The following is a 16700-nucleotide window of genomic DNA, read 5'->3' as shown; positions in this document are numbered from 1 at the left end:
CTGTCCCGCACTCCATCGCAGTCGGTCTGAATCTGTGACTTTGTCCGGGTCCAACGCAACAAGATATCCCTTGTAGGCACTTTTCTACTTTAAAAAAATGTTAATCTTTTTTATTCAAACCAAAAGGAAAAAAACACCACACAATACAACAAAAAGCAGTACATTGCAGCAATTTAGACTTCCATGAATTACGACATACAGTACAAATTCAAGTTCAGGCAACAGGATATCGTACAAAGGGCACACAGCATTGTTCCACAGTTAAATCACTTAGATCTCTTCCTCATCCGCCACAAGGGAATGGGGGAGGCAAACTGGAGTGCAAAGCAAATCCCTACTCTCATTCCATGCGATCCAGATTTTTGTCCATTTATGGGGACAACCCCTACTTTCATAAACAACCCTTTCTGCTTGCATACACCAGTCCATATCGGACTCCTAGTCCGTGTATTTTAACTGGACTCCTCCTCTCCAAGATCTAGCTATAGTGCGCTTTGCCACCATACAGCCCAATGCAACCCACCTCTGCTCAGCACGTGGCAGATCCGTGGCCTCCCAGATATTTAACAGACAGAGCTGGGGAGAAACTTCTATAGATGAATTACAGATGCTGGACATACCTGCGAGAACCCTTTCCCAATTCCTCTGGAAAACCGGGCACTGCCACCATTGATAAATATAGGTATAACGTCTCCACACCCACGGGGACACTCAGGGGAATCCAATACCCTCACTTTGACCGGGACCGTGCATTGTATAATTAGTCCGATGCAACAATTTGAGTTGTGTAAGTTTAAATCTTGATCTAATCGCTACCTTGTGTGGTGAGGCCAATGTCTCCCGCCAATCGTCATCGTCCAAGTCCCCTATGTTGTCCGCCCATTTTGCACGTACTTTCTCCTGAACGTATGGAGTATGATTGAGGATCTTACGGTAAGTTAATGAGATGGCTCTTCCGGGAAGATATTCATTCAACAATCTATCCTCAAGAGGCGAGGAAATCGGCGAATCCGAGTCCTTTGGAATATCTTTGTACAAACGTTTGTGCTTTTTGGTGCTATTTTACCCTAAAACTTTTAAATTCAACATCTCTGGTTCTACTAATTGGATTTTTGTCATTTTAATCTCGTTTTATTTCTTAAAATATTCCCTATTTTTTTTAACCTGGTGTATGATCTTTTTGTGTGGTGTTTTCACTGTTTTTATTGTTTGAAGTGTTCCACCAATACTTTACACATTGCCTTTAAGTTAAGCTTGACTTCTCTGTGCCGAGCTACCAGAAGGTGAGCACACGTCAATTTGGGGTGTGTTTGTGCCTTTCCCCGACTAGGATTGTGGTTGCTGCTCGACCATGGCTCACTCCTCAGTCGCCAGCGACCCAATTTCTAACACGGAGAAAGCGCACAAATTTTGTTAATAAAACAAGAACAGCATTGGCCGTTGTTGTACCCCTCCCCCGAGACAGGTAGAGGTCCCACCTGTGTAAGACTGCATTTTTCACGGGGCGTGGCTTAGCCAGCGAGCATGGCGGTCGTGTAGAGCGCGAGCTCCGACCAGCCTTGTTGAAATCCTGCAGGAATATCCTGGCCTGGTCCTTGTAAACATGTCCAGACGATCCGGAGCGGTGCCGGACCCCGGTGGCCATCCCCTGACTGCGAGTGGTGGCGTGGGATCGTTCCGAGCGGCCAGGGCGTCGCCCGTGCTCGAAGTGCTCCGGAGCGGCCTACACAGCCGGGGCCTAGATTTTGGCGGGGCCCAGCGACTGGGAGCGGCTGTGCCGCGGGCGGAGGCGGCGAGGACCCGTCGCATCATCCGGAGGTCCGGAGCTTTCACGGACAGCACCTCCTGCGGAACGACGGCGGGTGGTGCTAGATGAGCTGAGTCCAGCGGAGGCCCAGGTTGGGTGTCACCAGATACACACGGAGCGGTGGAGTTATCGAGTGGACGTGGAGCGGCGGCGCCTGCTCACTGAAGGTTGCGACTGGATGGATAAGAGACGCTACTGATACCCCAGGTCAGTGCTGCTGCGGGTGGGGCTGTGGCGTCTTGGGGACAGATACTCAGGGGTCGTGTCGGGCCCCGGTGTGACGCTGTTGGTGGCGCTGAGCCTGGATTGATCTCGAGACCGGCGACGCCGGGGGGTGCGTGCCGGTTGGTGCAGCCGGGGCCTACTCGCCGCCTTTGTGGACGTTTGTGGAGGGCCCGTTACCTCCTCCCCCCCTGCCATCTCTGGGGCGGGAGTCAGACGGTTGGCGGCCATATTTAAACATGGGGCCTCGTGGCGTGATTGAGCCGCGCACTGAGAACAACATGACGAGAGGCGGCGGTGGCCAGAGTAAGCAGGGGCCCATTGATAAATTCACGGAGGCGGCCGGCGCGAAGGGAGCACCGGCGCAGGTACCAGACAATGCTGCACTCATGGCGGCGATCACACAATCCCGGGACGTCCTAGATGCCAAGATTGGGGCAGTGGGCTCAGACGTCATGCTTCTCCGACAAGATCTGCGGAACGCTGTGGAGCGTATTGTGGGCACGGAGACACGCATAACAGAGGTAGAGGAAGATGTTTCCTCCCTGAAGAAGAGAGTCCTGGTCCTTGAAAGAACGCAGAAGGGCCTTGTCCGAAGGGCGGAGGAGGCGGAGGGACGGGCACGGCATAGTAATATAAGGTTTATTGGCTTCCCGGAGGACTGTGAGAAAGGCAACACAGAGAGCTTCCTTACACAATGGCTAGAGAGCTGGATTCCACCTGATGTTCTTTCCCGCTGCTTTGTGATCGAGAGGGCCCATCGGGCGCTGACAAAAAAAACGCCGGCTGGCGCGTGCCCGCGCCCCATGATTGCTAAACTTCTGAACTATGCCGACAGGGATACGATCCTTAAGCAGGCGAGGCTAAAGGGCAAGCTAATATATGACAACGCCAATATCCTGATCTTTCCTGATTATACCAAACAAGTGCAACAACAACGCTAATCCTTCGCTGCGGCCAAGGCCCGTCTCAGGGGGCTGTGGCTGCAGTACGCACTGCTATATCCTGCGAGGCTGCTGGTGATATTTCAGTCCCGCACCTTCTTCTTCGACACCCCGGAGGAGGTTTTCCAATGGACAGATGAGACTGTTAAAATTCGACCCAACACGGCAAAGGGAGGGGAGTCTGACTCCTCTACGAGTAATTCGGCCGGGGGAGGCCAGGAGGGTCGGCGTAAGAGCAGTGGACGTTCGCGCTCGAACCGCAGCTCAAAATCTAGATCAACCACATGTCGAGATGAGGAAGCTCCGGAAGTTCAGGAAGATGTGCTTTGACAATTGAGAGACCTGACTAATGACTTGCTTGAATGTTTGATTTAAAGTGACCAGTCACAATGCTGTCAAGGCTGGCGACTCACAGGGTTTGGTTGGGAGGGGGCGACGGCCCAGTTCCATATGGGCTGCTGCGAAGGGTTCAGTTGGAGGGGATGGTACTTGGCTCCCAGTTGGGGCCGGGATCATGCTCCCGACCACGATAGGTGCTTCCATGGTTGGGAGGTGCGGGGTGGGGGGTGGGCAGGGAGAAGTTGGGGGTTGGTTTCAAGGGAAGGGGAGAGGGTTTGCGCTGATACTACTGCTTGCTGACTGTTTTCAAGGTTGCCAGGGTTGCCGGCGCAGGGAGAGGCTGCGACACATTACACAGCACAAATGGCTGTGAATGGTGAGGGAGTGCGGTTAGGCCCGGGTGGGACACGGATCATGTGCTGGAATGTGAGGGGCTTGCTGGATAAAGTGAAGCGGGGGGCTGTTTTTGCATGGGCCAAGAGGAGGGGGACGGACATACTCCTCCTGCAAGAAACTCATTTGCTCGGTACCAAGGCGATGTGCCTTCAGAGAAATGGATTCATACACACAAACCACTCAGGGTTCACAAGAGGATTACGGGGGTAGTGGTCCTTATTCACCGTAGGGTCCCTTTTACTCACAAACGCACATGGACTGACCCGCAGGGCAGATTTGTTTTTGTTCATGGAGAAATTAGAGGTGACCCAGTCCTTATTGGTAGCGTGTACGCCCCGCCCCCGCTACAATGGCCCCTGGTCGAGAAACTGCTTTCCTTATGGGTGGACATGCCAGACGCCCTGTCCGTAGTGGGAGGAGATTGGAACGACGTGGTGGATGTCGCAAGTGATAGGTGGCGCAGCACTGATGGCGATCGTGGCGTGGCGGGAGGGGGAAGTCACACATCTCGGTTGCAGGCCCTTGTCACAGGTCTTGATTGGGTGGACACATGGAGACACAAGCATGGCTCGCGCAGAGAGTACACATATTTTTCGGCAGCACGAGACTCCTTCTCTAGGCTTGATTACATTTTCGTTCCGAGGGGTTTGGCGAATAGGATACTGTCTGCTGAAATCCTGCCAAGGGCGCTGTCTGATCATTCGCCGGTTTACATAATACTTGATACTGGATGAGCCCGGCAGCCCTTCAGATGGCGGTTGTCACCGTGGCAATTGATGCAGGGGTCTTACCAGGCCCATATGACGTGTGAACTTGCTCATTTCCTATCTGTGAACGTGGGCACGGTGGACTCCGCGGCGATGCTCTGGGAGGCGATGAAGCCTACGCTGCGTGGTGTGGACATCTCATGGTGCGCGGCAGCGCGTAAGGAGAGGCGTAGGGACCTAGTGCGGCGCGAGGCTGACCTGGAGGCGCTGGAACGCAGGAGCAGAGAGGAGGGCGGGGGGCCGGCCAGGAGACAGCTGGTTCTAGCTCAGCAACAATACTCTGCAGTGCTTCTGGACGAAGCCAGACAGGCTTGGCTGGCTACGCGTAGTCGCATATATCAATGGGGCGATAAGTCCAGTAAGATGCTGCATCGATTATGCCAGGGCGTCATGCACGCCCAACTCCTGCCCCAGATAGTTGGACTCGATGGGGAACCCCTTTTGGAGTCGGCGGCGTTAGCCGAGAGCTTTGCTACCTATTATGAGGCCCTCTACGCTCCACGGGAATGTTTGGAAGCGGAGGTAGTACAACGATTTATTGATGACCTGCCACCTAGGGCTGTCACAGATGAGGCACATGAGATATTGGACCGCCCTCTGACAGACGAGGAGCTCGCCACAGCGCTGGGTGAACTGAACCCAGGGAAAGCTCCAGGGCCGAATGGGTTCCCTAGTGAGTTTTTTAAACGCTACATGACCCAGTTGAGCCCATATTTCCGCCCAGTCATAGAAGAGGCACGGGAGAACGGCTCGCTGCCACCGGACTGGCGCCATGCGGAGGTTGTGTTTTTTTTTAAGCCAGGGCGACCCCCAGAGACTCATGCATCCTATCGTCCGATATCTCCGCTCAATACAGAGGCCAAGATACTAGCCAAGGCCCTCACCAATAGACTCAAGCCGTATATTACTGACCTGGTGCATCCTGACCAGGCTGGTTTTGTGCCACAGCGGGCTACTCGCCATAATATACGATGGGCGCAAGTCGCGGTGTCGGCCTGGTGAGGGCTGGGGGAACGGGCTGCACTGTTCTTGGCCGACATGGACAGGGCATTTGATTCCCTGAGCGGGACGTATCTGTTCGCTCTTTTGGGGTGTCTCAATCTGGGCCCTCGCTTCTTGGCGTATATACGGCTCCTGTATACAGATCTCACGGCGGCGGTGCGAGTGGGGGGGGGAGATTTCCCGCTCCTTTCGGCTCGAGCGTGGGACGAGACAGGGCTGCCCCCTCTCCCCTTATCTATTCGCTCTTGCTATGGAGCCCCTTGCGGCGTGGGTGCGGATAGATGCTCAGCTCAGGGGATTCCAGTGGGCGGGTGGCGTGATGGATAGAATAGCACGTTACGCCGATGACGTGCTGTTTTTCCTCACTCACCTGGAGCGCTCGGGGCCTAGGATCCTGCGAATCCTGCAAATCTTTGGTGAAACATCTGGACTATATTTGAATCCTCGGAAATCTACTTTGTGGATTCTGGGCGGCCCGCAGCCTGTTGGGGACTGGGCGGGAGAGCTCCAGTTAGCCACAAATGGAGTGAAATTTCTTGCGAGTGTTCCTGTCGGAGGACGCATCCGCTGCTATGGAGCGTAACATTACCCCGGTATGGGAGCGCACCCGAGACGACATTAAGGTCTGGTCCAAAATGCCACTTTCCATTCATGGTCGGTCGGCCATCTTCAAGATGGTGGCACTCCCATGTTTGATCTACCAATTTCAGAATCACCCAGTCCTGATTGCGCAGAGTTGGTTCAGGCGCCTTAACTCGGCGCTCAGCCGGTTTCTGTGGGAGGGGGGTTCGGCATGGGTTGCCCTGCGGACCTGCTTCCGGTCAACTTATACCGGGGGCCTGGCCACTTCAGATGTTCTTTCCTATTACCAGGTTTCCCACTTATTGGTCCTGAACGACTGGTGGTATGCGGACAGACGTGACCCCGCCTACGCGGTCGAGAGGGCATTGATGGGCACAGTGTCCGTTCATACAATATTATACTCGGCGCCTCTCAGGAAATCTCTGCCATCCGTCACACAGGTGGTTTTTCATATCTGGAGGCAGATGCTACGTAGGATGGGTTGGTGGAACGTGCTAACCCAGGAGACCCCGCTGTGGCAGGCGTTTGTTCCACCCTTGGAATCCACAAAAAAATCTTCTCTGGGACTTTATGCCATCTGTCCCATATCCATCATATACATCTGTGGCAACTGTGTGAAGCGAAGTGTGAATGACTGTGAATGATTGTGTGTGTGTGTTGGTGATATGAATTGTGGGAATATGGGCTGTGTTTAGGAAAAAATCCTCCTACCCAACTTTTTATTGTATATTTATATTTGTTATTGTTGAACATGTTTGTCCATACCTATGAAATGCTAATTGAAAATGAGAAAAAAATGAACCGCAATAATTTATAATAAATTGTTTTGATAAAATATATGTTGTGATGTATCTATGAGATATCCTTGTAGGGTTCAGAGTGATGTGTAGTCTTTCGGACCTATTGTAGGCCGACCACTTAAACCTCAGGGCAGGTTCCCTTTCCTGTTTTGATACAATGGCCGCCTGCCCCAGTTGGACACCTTGGTGGGCTTTCGGGGATGGAATGCGATCGGCATCTCAACCTTAGGCGAGGTTGTGTCAGAGGGGCGTGCTCAAGTCCTTTGATGACCTGCGCGTTGAATACGAAATGCCGAGAACCCAGTTCTATAAATATCTCCAATTCCAACATGCTTTGACGCCCTATATAGTGGGGTTGGATGACCTTCCTGAATTTAGCACGATAGAGGCAAAAGTTTTTATGGGGGAGTTACCCGACAAGAAACTGTCCCATATATATCAAACCGTGGTCCGACACTGCACCACTGACCTGCAGGACCTCAGAACAACATGGGAACAAGACGTGGGTGAACTAGATGAGGAGGACAGGGTGGAGGCACTGGAGAGCCCTAGGGGAGCTGCAATATCTACGCGCCTGCGACTTATACAATTTAGGTACCTACACCGCACATATTATACTAGGCAGCGCTTATGGAAGGCGGGTATAATTGCGTCCCCGGATTGCCTTAGGTGTGGGACGGAGGTTGGAACGCTACTACATACAGTGTGGGAATGCAGGGCGTTACAGAGATTCTGGACGGGAGTGCTTCGGTGTTTGGACGAAGTCCTAGCCTGGGTGATTCAAAGAGACCCTAAACTGATTCTGCTGCATGTCATGGCCGGGGTGGGAGGAAACAGGTACAAACGCCATTTGCTTCTCTTGGGACTAACATTGGCGAAACGAGACATTGCGCGTTCATGGAAAGCACCCCAGGCTCCCTCTCTGGCGGCGTGGAAGCGGGGCATGGACTTCTGCATGGGGATGGAGCAGCCAGTCTTTGTGGCCAGGGGATGCCCGCTCAAACATTATAGGGTTTGAAAACGGTGGGCGGACTATCGTGGTCTAGAACTGGACCCGCCTCCCGAGGACACCACAGATCAGCCTCGGATTTAGCCGGACTACCTTGGCAATACCGAACAATTGTCAGTGCATGTGGTACACCGTGCACTGAATGTGTTTTATCTGAGCAGAGCAGGCAGCAGCGCGCAGGGGGGGGGGGAGTTGTGGGTGGTGGAGGATGGGGGGGAGGGACCAGTTCATTGTATCCTTGATTTGCATTTCTTTCCTTTTTCTATAATGTAACAAAAGAAAATGACTGCTTATGTGTTTGGATTAATGATGATGGTGATCGACTCTGGGTGTCAGAGCGTTACAGAATATATGCTTAATTTGCACTCAATAAAAATTTGTTTTCAAAAGACTGCATTTTTCAGCACCATGCAATGCGGCACTGCATTTTTATTACAATTTTACAATAAAATGTGTACTGCCTCTATATTCCCTAGCACTTATTCTTCCTAATTGAAGACAGTGTTATACCATTGTCGCCTGCACTGTCGCATTTTCGCTGTTCTCATTTACCAGGCTTTTCCAACAGTGCTACTTGCTCCTGTTCTGATTATTACCCTGTGTGGAGTCAGTCTTCCTGTGTTACCTTCTGTACAACGCTCTGCTGTTCTTTCTTCTGCGTCTAGTCCTCATTTTATTAAACATATAATGAATATTTATGTAGCAGTTTTCTATCTTGTGAATTAAGGTCTCTCAACGCAGTGGCCTGGAAGGTGGATAGACATGAAGGAAGTACGATTCGTAGACAGACGTTAATTCAGGTAGGATTGTTTCGCATGGGTGTTGTCAACTCGGCAGTGGTTGCGCTAATCCAGGCTGTGGACACATCAAGCAAGAAGAACCAGTTCTGTGCAATTGGTGAGAATGTCAGGTCATGGTTTGGCACTTGTTGCACATCCTATGATGGGACATTGACTTCTGGTATGTAGAAAAATACGCTACAATGTTTTTTTTTTTTAAATCTCTTTATTCAGTCTTGACATTTTTCCCCAGAGATCAGCACAAAACGCAACCAAATACAGAATACAGACATACAAGGTTTTTGAGAAGAAGCAAACAGAATATTACATAAACTTATTGCAGACCATCAAAAATGAGGAAAACACATTTTGTGGGAAAGGAAACCAATTTTCTAACACAAAGCATTAATCTGGGTTCAAAGAAACACACTTGAACTGAGCCAGCACAGTTAGCTCCACCCTGATACGTGGCTTATCTGCCTACTTTATAGCAATTTATAGCAGCTTATACAAATCCTTCCATCTTACTAGGGGGCCCATATATTCCATCCTAGCAGTTTCGATTTCTTCCCCCTCCTCTCATAAATCGCTCTTTCCAGTATATATATTGCAAGTAACCGTGCAAGCCATTGATGAAAGCTAGGAGGCAAGGGGTCTAGCCAGGCAGAGGCGATATTCATCCGTAATACAGCCATAGCCACAAAAAGAAATTGATAAGCAATATAATTTTGTTCCATCCGACTTACTCCCAACAAAACCAACGTGGAGGTTAGTGTAATTTTTAGCCCCAATGACTGATCTAAAAATTTCGTAATAGATTCTAGCAATCCCTGCAGAAGTGGGCAGGATGCAAACATATGCACGAGATCTGCTGCCATCGCCCCACACCGTGGACAGGTGATCCCCGATAGCCCGCCCCACTGCGCTAGTCTCGCCGTAGTGTAATATAAAAATAAAACAAAAACAGTTTTAAAGTGTTGCGCCTGGAGCCCAACAGAGCACGGAACCATCTGAGCTAACTCTAAAGATTCTGCAAGTGCCTCTCGCACGGCCTCCACACGATCCACCCATTTATTCTCGTGTTTAATTAAATCGTCTTGTTTTAAGCCTATCAGTTCTGCATACAATAGCCTTATGGTGCCCTTGTTACAACCTCTAATAGTGTTTATAATTTTATCTCTGCTAAACCCACTAAACCCCCCCGGTCTTTTTACCACCAAAAAAAGTACGCAACTGCAGGTATTGTCCTCTTGTAATAGCTTGGCTTCGTAAATTTCCAAAAGCAATTCTCAGCATGCTCCCCCAATAGCAGCTTATAGACATCCGGGAGCTCTGTTTTCCCATCCAGATCCCTGGAACATAAATCAAACAATATACCTATGTATTGGAGAGCAGCAGCCCAATAATAGCTTCGAAAATCAGGAACTGAGAACCCCCTTTCTCATGTGGTAAAGACATAAACCGAAGAACCCTCCTAGCTTTCCTGTGTGCCCAAATAAATCGATTAACTATACCTTCCAAAATAATAAACCAAGATTTTTGAATTCCAAAGGAATTGCCCTATACAAATAAAGAATCTTTGGCAAAAACATCATCTTCACCACCTTACAACGTCCAAAAAGAGATAAATGAAGATTATTTAGTCTATCAAAGTCCGCTCTCGCCTTCCTGATTACTGGCTCGATATTCTTGGCTACCAAGTTCTCTAAATCAGACATGATCGCAATACCCAGGTATACTGCGGAATCTGTAACATGAGGATCTTCAACATTAACAAGCTGATTCTTTATAACTTGAGTTTTAGTTATGTTTAGTGCATACCCTGAATATGTGCCAAATTCTTGTGCTATTGCCTCCACCACCGTCAACGCCGAAAGCGGATCAGCGGTAACAATGGCCACATCGTCGGCATAAGCTAAAACTTTAGATTCACGCTACAATTTCTGCGATGATCAATATGTACTGCTCTAGCAGATTACAGGGGGATTTTACACGAGTTCACCCACACTGTGTAATAAGCATTGGTAATGCCATTAGGTCCAGTTTATGAATTAATGCTCGGGACTAGTTGATCTGTTTAGCCACTCAGTAAGTCATCATACAAGCAGTCAGTCACTACTCTTTGCACTCATGAATCCAATCATCCATCCACTGGCTCATTCTAGCATTTACCCTCTGATACAACCACAATAAACCACACACAAACTCGACAACATATGCAAAATAATAAAACAATACAAGTAGAGAAAAGAAAACATGCTGCTGTCTAAACATGGCGGGCATATGCTAGTAACAATGAAACTAAATAGAACAGTAGGTGTCTGTCTAACAGAGGTAGCACATAGATTGTTATTCTGGAATTCCAGCATGGCTGCCACGTTTGGAACCAATGCTTTGTCCATCTGGAATGTTAAAACATTGATACGCTATGAATAACTGCATTTAATAATGGCTTTCTGGTTTAGAGTAAGGGACCATGTGGGATGCAATGCACTACAGATTAAATGAGCTGCAAGTGAGCCACCCTTTGGCACTGTCTGGAGAGCTGTTATATCCTATTAAGAACAATTCAAATAAATTAGGAGAAGCAAAAAAGTTAAGGAAATGAAAATGAGAACTATAAAAGAAAAAATTGAAAACTAAAAAACTGGTCACCCGGCCCTGACTCTGAAGGATACTCCTTTTTACGTGGATGTGCACATGATCAGAAAATGCTGTTATTTACAAATCAAGAGCTCCAATGACTGACGTGGACGGAACAATTACCCCAATCAGTACTCTGTCATTAACAGAAGCTGAGTGTAAATGACGCTCAGGCCAATGGCAGACGATGGCTCTCCATGAATCTATATGTATATTCACTGAAAAAAGCAAAAGTTACAGTAATGTTATAGTTAAGTGAATATGTCAGTGACAACATTGACGTTTTGAACAAAAAAAAACCACAGAAATTCACCAGTTTTAGCAGTGCTAACTAGTACTTGCGATCCCTCCCTGCTTAAGACCTCACATATTACGTCACTCATGACATGTTCTATGGCATCATTTATGACATCCCTGATGTGTGAGTGTGTATTTATATATTATTGAATGTTTTTATTAGGAGATCCTGCTAGACAGGGAAGCCAGTCAGGCCTTCTGAAGTGATCTGAACAAGAATTATTAGCGTGCAAATCTTCTACCTTTAGGGCTTGTCAAAGGGAGTAATGAACACCAAAATCCTTTCCTACCAAGGTAGATTTCCTGTCACAAAATACCAATCTGTACGCTTCAATACTGATAATAACAATCCACTCTTAAATGCCTATAGATTTTAACTTCACACAATCAATATGTCGGACCCACTGCCTTTATCATAACTTTTCATTATCAACATATCAGACCTATAGTCATTATTGTCTTGCAACCATCACCAACACTGTCTCGTTGTATATAATACAATCTTTGCCAGACATCAACCATCAGGCATTCAGTCATTAAATTACAAAAGTATACAAGATTACAGTTGGCACAGCAAAATAATCTCTCAATAACATGATCATTCACAGCAAAAAAAATCACAAGACATATAATAATTCAACAGAATAAAAATACAAAAGCTTACAATAAAATCATATTCCATGGTTTTTTATATATCAATTAAAAAGGAATAAAATAGTAAAATTCACATTTTAATAATCTTAAGAGGGTCTACAAAGGATTCTGACAGTGCAAATCTTCTATATCCATAATTATTTGTCAGGGGGAATAACCAGCAACAAAACCCTAGACTATTACAGTAATCTGCCAGGTTTGTGTAAAAAATACCTGCCCATTTACTTTAACACAGAGTAACAACAATCCACCATTAAAAAAACACTGTTTTAAGTAAGACAGGCCTTCTTGCTTTGTCATAACTCTTCACTATAAACAGATCACACCCCAAATCTCTGCCATACGTTTTTCCAGTGAACTGATAAGGCCTCCAGCCTTTACCAACGGCTTGACATTATATATACCACAGGCCTACTGAGGTGCACACATGCTGGCAACCATGAGGCATTCAATTATAAAATCACAAATATGTACCAACTTACCATTGGCAAAACAATATACAGCCTCTCTCAATTGGGCCTAAGGAGAATCATCACAGTGAAATTATAGTCCCAGAGTTTGTCAGAGTGGGTGACCAACACCAAAACCTTTGCCAACTATGGTAATCTGTCAGAAGACATGTAACCAAATGCAGGTATAAAGCTTGTGCCTTAATGTGATAACAATTCCCTGTTGTAGGCATGCTGGCTTTAACAAATGTTTTTCAGAAGAAATAAGCTGGGCCTACTAACTTTGTCATCATTTTTCATAATAAGCAGATCAGGCCTATGGCATCAGGCATAACGTTTCCTAGTGCACCAACCAGGCCTAGAGCTTATAATCATACTCAAGCCTACTGTTTTGAGCCTCAGCTTTTCCACAGGGGACCTGTCTGGCATGGTCATAAAATGAGGAAGGTATGCAAATTACAGTTGACTAAGCAAAATACTATCTTTCATAAAAGCGAATAACAAGGATTCTCACAGAGCAAATCTTCTGTAGCTACAGTTTGTCACAGGCGGTAACCAACACCATAACCCTTGCCTATTACGGAAATCTGTGAGATACTCTAGTAGGCTTTAATATAGAGTAATAAGTATCCACCCTTAAAATGCTGATTATGTTCCAATAAATACATCAGGTCTACTGTCTTTACAAGGGAAACATAAATGTTGGTGGAAAATAAGCCTTCTCTCAGTAGTACTCTGTAAGCACTTTTTTGTTGAGCTCTTAAGCCAAACCACACCTAAAAATGCATGTGTATTACCTGAATGTATTCACCTTTAAAAAAAAACACATGATGTATATGAAATATCCTATTAAAAACCAAGTGTTTTTTTCGATATTATTGTGGTACTGTTGTAAATGAATCTAGGACCCTAGTGTAATTTTCCCGATTTATGCCCTTATATAGGTATAAATTACCCGATCATAGAAATCATTACCATATTTAGACTGAGCCTATGCAGCCCAAATACGGCATGGCTACTTCCACTAAGTTCTGAGAATCAACAACGATTTCTTAGAAAAACCCGCCTTCAGCAGCTAGGGACTTCCCCTCACCTGAATACGAATTTATCTAGGAAATCATGGAGTTTTCACAGAACTGGGTCTTTTAGTGATATTATTAAGTCCAATCATATGTCAAACTCGGCACCTTCAAAGTATAAATATGTCTACATTTGCCCTGACAAACACACAGTGGTTTGGAGCAGATCGAATAACTACTTGCCCGACGCCCTGCAGCAGCAAGTGTCGAAGGAAGCCGACCCTCCAGCTGACGCACTGAGAGACACTGTCTTTTCTCTTGCCGAGAAATCTGGCTCCAGTGTTTCCAGGCTACCCTTGCGGGTTGCTGGGAAATCGAGTCCTGAGAGAGAGATACAAGACCTCCTTCATTCTAAAAGCAAGGTACGGAGCTGATTAGACCCTTAGAGAATTCTTGGATAGGTACTGAAGAACCGGGTTTTAGAACCCAGCGGCGCCTGGGGCACGCCCAAAGTCTTCGGGTTCACCTGTCTTAGAATACAGAGACACAGGATACTTCTCGGTGAAGTCAAGGATCAAATTTATTGGCTGCAACCAGGAACAGAAGTCTACGAAGTACGACACAAGTAGGTTCGTCAGAGACTGCTCAATTTTCGTATTACGAGACATCGTCTTTTATGCTAAAAATCACATTCTGGACAAACACCCACTATTTACAGTTTGTCCAATCATAGGTAACATTGCAAAAGGTATCGCATATCGACAAACCCACTTTTCAGTTGTCCAGCCCACCATCAATTACACGGGAAAGCCCAACATTCTTTCTCGAACAGGCCGGACAAACCCATAATAAAAGGACCACAACCCATACCATAAATAGGCCATAAAGGAAGGAACAGAAACAGATGAGAAGTAGGATAAGGGGTGTGTATGGGCATACCAAACTTTACAATCTCCTGTGCTCTGATCCTTAATATCGATCAGCTACCAGGCAAGGAACTGGCTTAACAAGGTCAGCTTCAGGCAACGGGGTCAGTCCATTCAGGTCATTCAGAAGTCAGCTAACGTATACGTGCACTAAAGACTCGTTCGACCGTAGTCATCGGCCTATGTGAGAACAACCACAAAATGGCTGCCATACACAAAATGGAACCCAAGGGTTCAGAACAAAATCCCTAAATACGTAGTGAATCCATCGGTCTAACATGGTGAAAACACTCGTACTTGCCGCACTCACTAGTTACGGTTCGCTACTATCAAATTCGTAACGAAACCATGACCTTTATGAAACGGGTTCAGAATTCACGGAACCTCAGACCCTCCTTTTGCCCTTACATAGGCAATAACCTAAACTCATGTCAATCTGAATCCAGGTCTATATTCATCAGATCATCAAGATGTTGCTGGAGCATAATTCTATTACTTAGTAACTCTTTCGGGACAGGTCTCCTTGCACACGTAGTAGCACAAAGGCCACATATAGCAGGAGCACACTGTACACAAAGACAGAACAGGAAAGAATCTCTAAAGCCATCCCAATGATCATCAGAATCTTCCATCCCCAGGTGGATAACAATCTTCAAAACCATCCCATCAACAACCAATCTCCTTCGTCCACATGTACAGACTCGAAAATCTTATGTAGCTTGGAAATGGCCTGGTACACTGTAGGAGCATTGTCTGGAATGAAAACGCCGCAGCTCGATTGAATCAGTTTACATACCCCTCCTCTATCTGCAAGTATGACGTCTAACGCAACTCGATTCTGCAATGTCATAAGACGATCCGATTGGAGCTCAGCAGTCAAATTACTAAGGGCACCGGCAGTCTCAACTATGGTGGACTCAACCACTCTCGTCAATTGCCGTATGTTCCTACTATTAACCATAGGTCCCCAAAACGGCAGGAAACCCTTAAGAAAATCTCCCAATTCTTGTCCTGCAGAATCTTCCTTACTGAAGACACCTCTAACTACTCTTGTTCTATGGTAAACTGCGGCTGCAGTATACGTAGGGGGCAACAGATACTAAAAATAACATGTTCCCGAAAGATCAGGGGCAACCATGTGTATTCTCTATCATAGCAGACAAAATACGTAGCCTTAGCTGCTAAAAAGGGTGGGAAAGTCTGGGACGCAAAAACATACGTCTCAGTGCAAACACTCTTCCCTAACTTAGCTCTCGGATTCTTGCCATTACCTTGCAGACAAAAATGACCACGATGGGTACGATCTAAATCGGAGATGACCTTTTCCTTCGCTGCTTTTCACTCAAACTAATACCATATCCAGTCACGTTCCATCCAATATAAGCTAGTGTCTCATCTTTAGGAATAGTCTCATAGGAAGTGATTCCTCTAATAATATCCACTATTCCCTTCACTAGGGCACTATTACTTGGACTATCTTTCATAGAACGCAGGGGGTAAACTTCATGGGCATAAATAAACATCGTCCTATATGCCCATACAGATCCGTTATAGCTGAATGGCAGAACCAGGTAAGGAATACCCTTATCCGTAGTATGAGGCATAAGACCACACACCCAGCAATTAGTGGTGTTCACTACTAACTGATGCTGATGCTGATGCAGAAGTTGCGCAAAGGAATTATTAGCAAATTCCAATCTTCCAATAGATTCATGTTCAGGCAAAGGATGAAAAGAATGCGAAGAAGTAGTAGTAGGAAAAGACATAGGTTGTGTGGTGGGTGCAAAAGTCACTTGGAAAGAAAGAACAAGATATCCCACCAAAAACATCGTCATGCTAAGTGACATTAAAAGACACGTTATCAAAAAACATTTGCCACTCATTAATTTACACAGTCTCGTCTTAAAGTTCATTTCTACAACAGCTCTCTCGATCTCAAAAAACTCCATCCTCTAACCGTGCTGTTCGCGGCAGGTGGTTCTCTTCGCTCAGGTGTACGTCTGTAAGTCCAGGGAACGCCCTAGAACAAACCAGAACCGTCGACCTTGTGTCTACATGGCTGTAC

The sequence above is a fragment of the Lissotriton vulgaris genome, chromosome 1_1 (assembly GCF_964263255.1).
Source record: "Lissotriton vulgaris chromosome 1_1, aLisVul1.2, whole genome shotgun sequence".
NCBI classification, from domain to species: Eukaryota; Metazoa; Chordata; class Amphibia; order Caudata; family Salamandridae; genus Lissotriton; species Lissotriton vulgaris.
Note: the sequence above shows the minus strand (reverse complement) of the source record.